Raw genomic sequence first — 12121 nt, 5'->3', positions numbered from 1 at the left:
ACTCAAGTAAATAAAAAAAAAAAAAGAAAACAAAAAAAAAATTTCAAGCACAATAATAAAAAAAAAATAAATAAATAAAAATTACCTGTTAAGCACTGTAAAAAAAAAAAAATAACTCTGTTTAGAGCAGTATTTTCTTATGTAGCTTACAAAAAATAATGAACATTTTATACATTGCAGAATAAATTAATATATGATAGATTCTTAAAGAATTGAGAAATAGTTTGGGATAATTATTTTTTTCATCTTTACTAACTTGGGTATTTCTTATTTACATTTCGATTGTTATTCCCTTTCCTGGTTTCTGGGCCAACATCACCCTAACCCCTCCCCCTCCTCTTCTCTATGGGTGTTCCCCTCCCCATCCTCCCCCCATTACCACCCTCCCACCAACAATCACAACAATCATGTTCACTGGGGGTTCAGTCTTGGCAGGACAAAGGGCTTCCCCTTCCACTGGTGCTATTCATTGCTATCTATGAGATTGGATCCCAGGGTCAGTCCATGTATAGTCTTTGGGTAGTGGCTTAGTCTCTGGAAGATCTGGTTGGTTGGCATTGTTGTTCATATGGATAATTATTTTTATATTATGATTATATTGTGATATTCATTCCTTTTCAGGATCTCTCTTTCAATATGTGCTTATTTGTTTTAAGTACATTTATTCATGATGCATTTTATTCACCATTTTAACACAGCAGGATTCATGTTACAGGTTAATTACATATATTTCAGGACCAGTACAAAGTAAAAATATCAAATCTCTTGATTTTGTTCTCAGCAGCTATAAAGAAGGGCTCCTGCATCTTTACTTGCTTGCCAATGTTAACTACTATATTATTATTGGCACCTTAGTGGCTTGAAAACAATCACTTTTTGCTATTGTAATAACCCAAGGTGAAAACTGTCCCTATGCTTACCGAACCTTTGGAGATGTCTTTGGATAAATATTTATCCAAATGCTTTGTTTCCATTAAATTTGTTTGTCTTTTAAATATTGATTTTTAATAGTTGAGTATATATCCAAGATACAGGCCCCTTATGATATAAATATAGGCAATTTATTTATCTGTTTTTCCATGGACAGTCATCTCATGTTCTTTGAGATCATTTTTAAGTCAGTCTGGTTTATTATTTTGATGATAAAAATTACCTATTTTATTTTTTGCTGTTATTGAATATATACACACAATTAAATATTTAATAAAAGCTAAGATTTAAAATGTACTTTTCTGTGGTCTGTCTTTTCCTTAACTCGACACAGAGAATTCCAGCTACTTGTTATTCTAACAGTTTTATAATTTTACGCATTCCATACAAATCTGTCACTTATTTTTATCAGCTTTCAAGTCCAGGAGTATGAAGCATTCCAGCCACATTTAGGTGAACATCTAATTCTACCCATTTTCTCATTGTAAAACCTATTATACACAATACAGTTCCATGATATTTTAATTGTGCAAAGCAGTTTGGAGTAGTGTTGCTGTATTATCACATGGTAAACTGAATCGCAATCCCTTCCTTCCTTCCCTCCTATTCTCCAGTTATTGATCAATGAAATGATTTCAAGCTATGAACAAAATGGAGTAAAAATAGCACAAGTGATAAACAATCTTGACTATAAAGTGACAAATTAGGCCTAACATGATTTGACTCAGACTTCATTAAAATTAAAATAGAAACCAAAAGAAATAAAAGAAATATTCTCATGAATTACATATGTAACATACTTGCTGATCAATTAAATACTGATATTTAATTATTATTGTATTTGCATGCCACTTACATTAGGGTCCTTCTGCTTTAACATAAATATTCCATCTTCCATATAGCTATGAAAAAGTTGTCATTTTAATAATGTGGAATGTTATATAGACTGCTTGAATCTTGTTTTGATATATTTATTCCTTATTGAAAGGATGATTTATTTGACACATAGTAAAACTGTATATTTGTTTAATACAATGTGATGTTTTGACATATTTTGACAGTATAGAATGATAAAATCAGGCTAACTAAATTTTATCATCACATACTCTCACTTTTCTGTGTTAAGAAAATTTGAATCTGTATTCTGGCTGTGTATCTCAGGAGAGATCTACATCCAGTTCCTGTCCGCCTGCCAGAATACAGCAAATACATAGGCGAATGCCAGCAGCAAACCACTGAACTGAGAACAAGACCCCCGTTGAAGGAATCTTAGAAAGGACTGAAAGAGCTTGAAGGGGCCTAAGACCCGATATGAACAACAATGCCAAACAACCAGAGCTTCCAGGACCAAGCCACTATCCAAAGACTATACATGGACTGACCCTGGGCTCCAACCTTATGGGTAGCAATGAATAGCCTAGTAAGAGCACCAGTGGAAGGGGAAGCCCTTGTTCCTGCTAAGACTGAACCCCCAATGAACATGATTGCTGTGGGGAGGGTGGTAATGAGGGGAGAATGGGGAGGGGAATTCCCTGTAGAAGGGGAGAGGGAAAGGTTAGGGGGATGTTGGCCCAGAAATTGGGAAGAGGAATAAAAATCGAAATGTAAATAAGAAATACTCAATTTTTTTTATTAACTTGAGTATTTTATTAACTTGAGGGGCAAACATCCCCCTCCCCCCTCCCCTTCCTTATGGGTATTCCCCTCCCCATCCTCCCCCCCTTGCCGCCCTCCCCCCAACAATCTAGCTCACTGGGGGTTCAGTCTTAGCAGGACCCAGGGCTTCCCCTTCCACTGGTGCTCTTACTAGGATATTCATTGCTACCTATGAGATCAGAGTCCAGGATCTGTTCATGTATAGTCTTTAGGTAGTGGCTTAGTACCTGGAAGCTCTGGTTGCTTGGCATTGTTGTACATATGGGGTCTCGAACCCCTTCAAGCTCTTCCAGTTCTTTCTCTGATTCCTTCAGCGGGGGTTCTATTCTCAATTCAGTGGTTTGCTGCTGGCATTCGCCTCTGTGTTTGCTGTATTGTGGCTGTGTCTTTCAGGAGCGATCTACATCCAGCTCCTGTCGGCCTGCACTTCTTTGCTTCATCCATATTCTCTAATTGGATGGCTGTATATGCATGGGCCACATGTGGGGCAGGCTCTGAATGGGTGTTCCTTCTGTGTCTGTTTTAATCTTTACCTCGCTATTCCCTGCCAAGGGTATTCTTGTTCCCCTTTTAAAGAAGGAGTGAACCATTCACATTTTGATCATCTGTCTTGAGTATCATTTGTTCTAGGCATCTAGGGTAATTCAAGCATTTGGGCTAATAGCCGCTTATCAATGAGGGCATACCATGTGTGTTTTTCTGTGATTGGGTTACCTCACTCAGGATGATATTTTCCAGATCCAACCATTTGCCTACAAATTTCATAAAGTCATTGTTTTTGATAGCTGAGTAATATTCCATTGTGTAGATGTACCACATTTTCTGTATCCATTCCTCTGTTATAGGGCATCTGGGTTCTTTCCAGCTTCTGGCTATTATGAATAAGGCATCTATGAACATAGTGGAGCACATGTGTTTTTTATATGTAGGGGCATCTTTTGGGTATATGCCCAAGAGAGGCATAGCTGGATCCTCAGGCAGTTCAATGTCCAATTTTCTGAGGGAACCTCCAGACTGATTTCCAGAATGATTGTACCAGTCTGCATTCCCACCAACAATGGAGGAGTGTTCATCTTTCTCCGCATCCTTCCCAGCATATGCTGTCACCTGAGTTTTTGATCTTAGCCATTCTCACTGGTGTGAGGTGAAATCTCAGGGTTGTTTTGATTTGCATTTCCCTTATGACTAAAGATGTTGAACGTTTCTTTAGGTGTTTCTCAGCCATTAGGCATTCCTCAGCTGTGAATTCTTTGTTTAGCTCTGAACCCCATTTTTTTTTTATTATTAACTTGAGTATTTCTTATATACATTTCGAGTGTTATTCCCTTTCCCAGTTTCCGGGCAAACATCCCCCTCCCCCCTCCCCTTTCTTATCGGTGTTCCCCTCCCCACCCTCCCCCCATTGTCCCCCTCCCCCCAACAGTCTAGTTCACTGGGGGTTCAGTCTTAGCAGGACCCAGGTCTTCCCCTTCCACTGGTGCTCTTACTAGGATATTCATTGCTACCTATGAGGTCAGAGTCCAGGGTCAGTCCATGTATAGTCTTTAGGTAGTGGCTTAGTCCCTGGAAGCTCTGGTTGCTTAGCATTGTTGTACATATGGGGTCTCGAGCCCCTTCAAGATCTTCCAGTTCTTTCTCTGATTCCTTCAACGGGGGTCCTATTCTCAGTTCAGTGGTTTGCTGTTGGCATTCGCCTCTGTATTTGCTGTATTCTGACTGTGTCTCTCAGGAGCGATCTACATCTGGCTCCTGTCGGTCTGCACTTCTTTGCTTCATCCATCTTGTCTAATTGGATGGCTGTATATGCATGGGCCACATGTGGGGCAGACTCTGAATGGGTGTTCCTTCAGTCTCTGTTTTAATCTTTGCCTCTCTCTTCCCTGCCAAGGGTATTCTTGTTCCCCTTTTAAAGAAGGAGTGAACCATTCACATTTTGATCATCTGTCTTGAGTTTCATTTGTTCTAGGCATCTAGGGTAATTCAAGCATTTGGGCTAATAGCCGCTTATCAGTGAAGGCATACCATGTGTGTTTTTCTTGATTGGGTTACCTCACTCAGGATGATATTTTCCAGTTCCAACCATTTGCCTACAAATTTCATAAAGTCATTGTTTTTGATAGCTGAGTAATATTCCATTGTGTAGATGTACCACATTTTCTGTATCCATTTCTCTGTTATAGGGCATCTGGGTTCTTTCCAGCTTCTGGCTATTATAAATAAGGCATCTATGAACATAGTGGAGCACATGTGTTTTTTATATGTAGGGGCATCTTTTGGGTATATGCCCAAGAGAGGTATAGCTGGATCCTCAGGCAGTTCAATGTCCAATTTTCTGAGGGAACTTCCAGACTGATTTCCAGAATGGTTGTACCAGTCTGCATTCCCACCAACAATGGAGGAGTGTTCCTCTTTCTCTGCATCCTTGCCAGCATATGCTGTCACCTGAGTTTTTGATCTTAGCCATTCTCACTGGTGTGAGGTGAAATCTCACGGTTGTTTTCGTTTGCATTTCCCTTATGACTAAAGATGTTGAACGTTTCTTTAGGTGTTTCTCAGCCATTAGGCATTCCTCAGCTGTGAATTCTTTGTTTAGCTCTGAACCCCATTTTTTAATAGGGTTATTTGTCTCCCTGTGGTCTAACTTCTTGAGTTCTTTGTATATTTTGGATATAAGGCCTCTATCTGTTGTAGGATTGGTAGAGATCTTTTCCCAATCTGTTGTTTGCCGTTTTGTCCTAACCACAGTGTCCTTTGCCTTACAGAATCTTTGCAGTTTTGTGAGATCCCATTTGTTGATTCTTGATCTTAGAGCATAAGGCATTGGTGTTTTGTTCAGGAAATTTTTTCCAGTGCCCATGTGTTCCAGATGCTTCTCTAGTTTTTCTTCTATTAGTTCGAGTGTATCTAGTTTGATGTGGAGGTCCTTGATCAACTTGGAGTTAAGCTTTATACAGGGTGATAAGCATGGATCGATCTGCATTCTTCTACATGTTGACCTCCAGTTGAACCAGCACCATTTGCTGAAAATGCTATCTTTTTTCCATTGGATGGTTTTGGCTCCTTTGTCAAAAATCAAGTGCCCATAGGTGTGTGGGTTCATTTCTGGGTCTTGAATTCTGTTCCATTGGTCTATCTGTCTGTCTCTGTACCAATACCATGCAGTTTTTATCACTATTGCTCTGTAATACTGCTTGAGTTCAGGGATAGTGATTCCCCCTGAAGTCCTTTTATTGTTGAGGATAGATTTAATTATCCTGGGTTTTTTGTTATTCCAAATGAATTTGCAAATTGTTCTGTCTCACTCTTTGAAGAATTGGATTGGTATTTTGACGGGGATTGCATTGAATCTGTAGATCGTTTTTGGTAAAATGGCCATTTTTACTATATTAATCCTGCCAATCCATGAACATGGGAGATCTTTCCATATTCTGATGACATCTCCAATTTTTTTGTTCAGAGTCTTGAAGTTCTTATTGTACAAATCTTTTACTTGCTTGGTTAAAGTCACACTGAGGTACTTTATATTATTTGGGTCTATTATGATGGGTGTCGTTTCCCTAATTTCTTTCTCAGCTTGTTTCTCTTTTGTGTAGAGGAAGGCTACTGATTTATTTGAGTTAATTTTATAACCAGCCACTTTGCTGAAGTTGTTTATCAGCTTTAGTAGTTCTCTGGTGGAATACTCAATTTAATAAAGATGGACAAAATTTAAAAAAATTGAATCTATTCCTTTGATAATATAGAATACACAACAACCCCCCCACACACACACACACACATACACACACACACACACACACACACATCACTATATTGGCATAATAATTTGGTCTATGATTGTTCTCTAAGTAAACTTTGTACCGTTTGATTAACATTTTCATGTTTTTGAACATTTAATGAAGACTAAAAACTAAAACTTCATTTTATTTTAGTGTACTACTCATAGACTTCTATTTATTCTATGTCACAGAGCATATCCACAGTTGTCTCTTATTCTATAAATAAACCTCTTAGATTCTACATGTTGAGTGAGATCATAGAGTATGCGTACATTGCATTTTGGTTGTTTTTAGCATAATGCCAAGATTTTTCCCTTAAAATAACTGAATGGCATTTTATTATTAATGCAGGTAACATGTTCTTCACTATACACATGTTGATGGACACAGATTTCTCCTATATTTTAGTTATGGTGACTAATACTGAATCTAATACAGAAAATGCATTGACCTTAACTCTTTTATTTGGATATTGAAAATCTAATTGTAGGGCCATATGATGATATATAATGGTTATATTATTCTATGATCTCACCAAAATGCACCAAGGGCTCTGGAATTCCACATCTTTAGAAGTTCTCATTATTACTTAAATAAGAGAAATTCTTACTAAAATCACACATGTGAAAGAACATTGAATGGACTCAGCATTCTGTGTATATACTCATGAATTCATACATACGTGTGTGTAAAAATAATTACAAAAGAGGAGGTCATAGATTTGAGATGGAGTTGGAGGTGAGTGGAAGTGTTTAGGAGAGGGTAAAAGGTAGATATGATGTAAATATAATATTTATGCATGAAGTGTTCAAAAGTAAATTAATAAATTTTTATTTTATGTGTACAAAGGAATAACTATTGTAGTTTTAACTTATATTTTGCTAATTGAAAATCATTATTAATATTTTTCATGTAGATATATACATGTACGTTATATGTCTTAGTTTGTTTTATGTCTATTTAATTCTCTTGGCCACATTGAGGTTGGAGGCTATTTTTTTCTAATATATTGAATCCTTCATATACTTTAAATATTAGATTTTTCCTTTGTAGAAATTTTCATTTTGTTGTAATTAATCACTTTGATTTCCTATTGTTTTTCTATCTTTTTCATTTGACATCACTAGTAATAGCATGCTTAGGGAAAAACTCTTCAAATACTCCACATTTGGGTGCCATATGAAGATTTAAACCAGTTTAAAGCTCAGAACAGGCCTAGCATGCCAAGTGATTGTCTGGAAAATAATATGCATAATTTTAAGTGGTAAGTATAAGATAAAAGTAAGTAGTAAGAAAAAGCAAAAGTTTTAATGAATCACTTGCAGTTTGTGTATCTGCCATAAACAAAGCTATCAATTATATTATAGGAACTTATTTAACCAAAACAAATCTCAATTATAATGAGAAAAAATTACTTTTTTATTGGATATTTTTTATTTGCATGCCTGTCAATAAATCCCCTATCCCACCCCCTTCTCCATATTTCTATGATATTCACTTACACTGGAGTGTTGAGCTTGGTAGGACCAAGAGCTTTTCCTCCCATTGGTGCCCCACAAGGCCATACTCTGCTACATATGCAATTGGAGTAATGGGTCTGTCCATGTGTATTCTTTGGATGGTGGTTTAGTCCCTGGGAGCTCTGGTTGGTTGGTTTGGCTGTTATAGTAGGGTTACAACACTTTCCTCTCCAATCCTTTCTCTAACTCCTCCAATGGAGCCCCCATTCTCTGTTCAATGGTTGGCTGAGGTCATCTGCCTCTGTTTTTGCCATGCTCTGGCAGAGCCTCTCAAGAGATAGCTATAACACGCTCCTGGTCAGCACGCACATCTGGGCATCAGCAATGTTGTAAGGGTTTGGTGGCTGTATGTATATGGGGTGGATCCCCAGGTGGCCATCTCCAAGGATGGCCTTTTTTTCAGTCTCTGCTCCAAATTTGTCTCCATATTTCCTCCTATTATTTTTGTTTCCCCTCATAAAAAGAACTGAAGCATCTACATTTTGGTCATCCTTTTTCTTGAGCTCCATGTGATCTGTTAATCATATCATTGTGAAAACCAAGTTTTTGGGCTAATATACACTTATCAGTGTTTGTATACCATGTGTGTGTGTGTGTGTGTGTGTGTGTGTGTTTGTTTTTTTTTTTTTGTTAACTCAATAAGGATGATATTTTCTAATTCCATCCATTTGCCTGTGAATTTCATGAAGGTATTGTTTTTTAATTGCTGAGAAGTACTCCATTGTTTAAAAGTACCACATTTTCTGTATACATTCCCTGTTGAGGGACATCTGAGTTTTTCTAGCTTCTGGCTATTTTACATAAGGCTGCTATGAATATAGCAGAGCATGTTCATTATTATATGTTGGAGTACATTTTCCTTATACTCCCAGGAGTGGTATAGCTGGGCCCTCAGGTATTACTATGTCCAAATTTCTGAAGAAACTTTAGACTGATTTCCAGAGTGGTTGTACATGCTTCCAATCCCACCAAAAATGGGAGGAATGTTCCCCTTTCTCCACATTCTCACCAGCATCTGTTGTCCACCTGAATTTTTTATCTTAGCAAATCTGACTCTGTGAGATGGAATCTCAGAGTTGCTTTGACTTGCATTTCCCTGATGACTAATGATGTTGAATATTTCTTTGGGTGCTTCTCAGCCATACAGCATTCCTCAGTTGAGAACTCTTTGCTTAGCTCTGTATTCTATTTTGTAATAGGTTTATTTGATTCTCTGGAGTCTAACTTCTTGAGTTCTTTGTATATATTGGATATCAGCCCTCTATCAGATATAAGATTGGTAACAATCTTCTCCCAATATGTCGGTTTCTGTTTTGTACTTATGGCAGTATTCTTTGCCTTACAGAAGCTTTGCAGTTTTATGAAGTCCTATTTGTCAATTCATGATCTTAAGGTATAAGCCATTGATGTTCTGTTCAGGAAATTATCCCCACTGCTAATATTTTCAAGGCTCTTCACCACTGTTTCTTCTATTAGTTAGAGTGTATCTGGTTTTATGTGGAGGTATTTGATCCACTTGGACTTGAATTTTGAACATGGAGTTAAGAATTCATCAGTTTCTATTCTTCTACATGCTGACTGCCATGTGACCCAGTAACATTTGATAAAAATGCTTTGTTACCACTGGATGATTTTAGCTCCTTCCTCAAAGATTACGTGACCAGAGGTGTGTGGTTTCATTTCTGGGTCTTCATTTCTATTCCACTTATCTACCTGCCTGTCTCTGTAACAAAACAATACACTTTCTATCACTATTAGGTCACGGATGGTGATTCCCTCAGTAGTTTTTTTAATGTTAAGGATATTTTTCACTATCCTAGGCTTTATGTTATTGCAAATGAATTTGCAAATTGTTCTTTCTGTTACCATCAAGAATTGATTTGGAATTTTGATGGGGATTGCATTGAATCTGTAGATTACTTTGGCAAGATGGTCATTTTTGCAATAATAATTCTGCCAATTTATGAGTATGGGAGTTCCTTCCATCTTCTGAGATCTGCTTCAATTTCATTCTTCAGAGACTTGAAGTTCTTATTATACATATATTTCCCTTACTTTGTTACAGTAACACTGAGGTATTTATTATATGTGACTGTTGTGAATTGCCAAATTTCTTTCTCAAGCTTGTTTATCCTTTGTTTGAGTTAATTTTATATCCAGCCACATTGCTCCTGTTGTTTATCAGGTTTTAAAGTTCTCAGGTGGAACTTTTAGCATTGCTTATATCATCTATTTTTATCATATGCAAATAGTGATATTTTGACTTCTTTCTTTCCAAATTGTATCCTTTTGACCTACATCTGTTGCCTCATTGCTCTACCTAGAATTTCAGGTACTATATTGAATAGACAAGGAAACAGTAGGCAGCCTTGTTTAGTACCTGAATTTAGTGGGATTGATTCAGGATTCTCTCCATTTAGCTTGCTGTTGGTTACTGGTTTACTGTGTTTTTCTTTTACTGTGTTTAGGTATGGGCCTTGAATTCCTGATCATTCGAAGACTTTTAACATGAAGGGGTCTTTAACTTTTATTAAATGCTTTCTCAGCATGTAATGAGATGACCATGTGTTTTTTTTTCCTTTGAATTTGTTTATATAGTGGATTATGTTGATGAATTTCCATATATTGAACCATCCCTACATCTCTGGGATGAAGCCTACTTGATTATGACAGATGATTGTTTTGATTTGTTCCTGGATTCAGTTTGAGAGAATTTTATTGACTATTTTTGCATTGATATTCATAAAGGAAATTGGTCTGGAATTCTCTTACTTTGTTGAGTCTTTCTGTGGTTTAGGTGTAAGCATAATTGTGGCTTTATAGAAGGAATCATGTAGTGTTCCTTCTGTTTATATTTTGTGGAAAAATTGAGACAGTATTGGTATTATGTCTTCTATGAAGGTCTGATAGAATTTTGCACTAAACACATACACATCTGTTCATAGGATTTTTTTTTGGATAGGAATCTTTTGGTTCTTTTTTTTTTTTTTTTCGGAGCTGGGGACCGAACCGAGGGCCTTGCGCTTCCTAGGCAAGCGCTGATAGGAATCTTTTAATAACTGCTTCTGTTTCTGTAGGATTTGTGGGGCTGTTAAATGGTTTATCTGATCCTGGTTTAACTTTGGGACCTGTTATATATCTAAAAAATTGTCCATTTCATACAGATTTTTCAGTTTTGTTAAATATAAGCTTTTACAGTAAGATATGATGATTTTTTGAAATTCTTCATTTTTATGTCTCACTTTTCATTTCTGATTTTGTTAATTTGGATACTCTCTATGTGCCCTATGATTAATCTGGCTAAGGGTTTATTGATCTTGTTAATTTTCTCAAAGAACTAGCTTCTGCTTTTATTGTTTCTTTGTATAGACCTTTTTGTTTCTACTTGGGTGATTTCAGCCCCACTGGCCATCTTCCTCTCTTGGATGTATTTGCTTTGTTGTGTTCTAGAGCTTTTATGTATGTTGTCAGGCTGCTAGTATATACTCTCTCCAGTTTCTATATGGAGGCACTCAGAGCTATGAGTTTTCATCTTAGCACTGCTTTCATTGTATCCTATAAGTTTGGGTATGTTGTGTGTTCATTTTCATTAAATTCTAAAATGTCTTTAATTTCTGTATTTCTTCCTTGACCAAGTTATCTTTGAGTAGAGCATTGTTCAGCTTCCATGAGTATGAAGTCTTTCTGTCAGTTTTGTTGTTATTGAAGAACAGCCTTAGTTAGTGGTAATAACATGTATGGGTTTATTTCATTCTTCTTTTATGTGGTAAGGCCTGTTTTATGATCAATTATATGGTCAGTTTTGGAAAAGTTACCATGAGGTTCTGAGAAGAAGTTATATTCTTTTGTTTTATAATCACAGGTTCTATAGGTATCTGTTAAATATATTTGGTTCATAACTTCTGTGATTTTAACTGTGTCTCTATTTAGTTTCTATTTCCATGATCTATCCATTGATGAGAGTGGGTTTTTAAAGTCTCCCACTATTATTGTGTGAGGTACATTGTGTGCTTTGAGCTTCAGTAAGGTTTCTTTAGGATGTAAGTACCCTGGCACTTGGAGTGAAGATATCCAGCACAAAGAGTTCATCTTCATAGTTTTTTTTTCCTTTGATGAACAGAAGGTTCCTTTCTTATCTTTTTTGTTGACTTTTGGTTGAATGTTGACAATATGCAGTATTAGAATGGCTACTCCAACTTTTTTCTCGGGACCAGTTGATTTGAAATTATTTTCTAC

Source organism: Rattus norvegicus, chromosome X (genome assembly GCF_036323735.1).
Source record: "Rattus norvegicus strain BN/NHsdMcwi chromosome X, GRCr8, whole genome shotgun sequence".
Lineage (NCBI taxonomy): Eukaryota > Metazoa > Chordata > Mammalia > Rodentia > Muridae > Rattus > Rattus norvegicus.
Note: the sequence above shows the minus strand (reverse complement) of the source record.